Raw genomic sequence first — 453 nt, 5'->3', positions numbered from 1 at the left:
CCGCCCCGCCGCCGTGGCTGCCCGAGCGTCCGCACCGCGGCCGGAAGGGGAGGAGCTTCTCGCGGCTCGCTCGGTGGCGGTGGTACCGGCGTCCGGTCCCTGCGCCCCTTTTCCTCTACATCCCTTTCGGGTCCATTGGCGCTTCCAGGTCCAGGTGTTTTACTTTGCGCCTCCGGGCATCTAGTGCTGTGCTGGAGGCCGGGACGTGGTAACACGGCGGTGCAAAACCCATTGTCTCTGCTCGCAAGGAGTTTCAATTCCTTTGCAGGGGACAGCCGACCTGAATAAGTAAACACACGAATAAATAACTATAAACAGCGGTATGGCTTTGAAGGAAACGAAGGAATAACGAGGAGTTGTAATATAGTTAATTTAGTCAGAGAAGTTCTCAGAAGGGTGACATTTAGCCCAAGACAGGGATGGGAAAGAGCCCAACCAGGCAAAGGCTGGGAT

Source organism: Otolemur garnettii, unplaced genomic scaffold (assembly GCF_000181295.1).
Source record: "Otolemur garnettii isolate 467f Iridium unplaced genomic scaffold, OtoGar3 scaffold00210, whole genome shotgun sequence".
Taxonomy (NCBI): domain Eukaryota; kingdom Metazoa; phylum Chordata; class Mammalia; order Primates; family Galagidae; genus Otolemur; species Otolemur garnettii.
Note: the sequence above shows the minus strand (reverse complement) of the source record.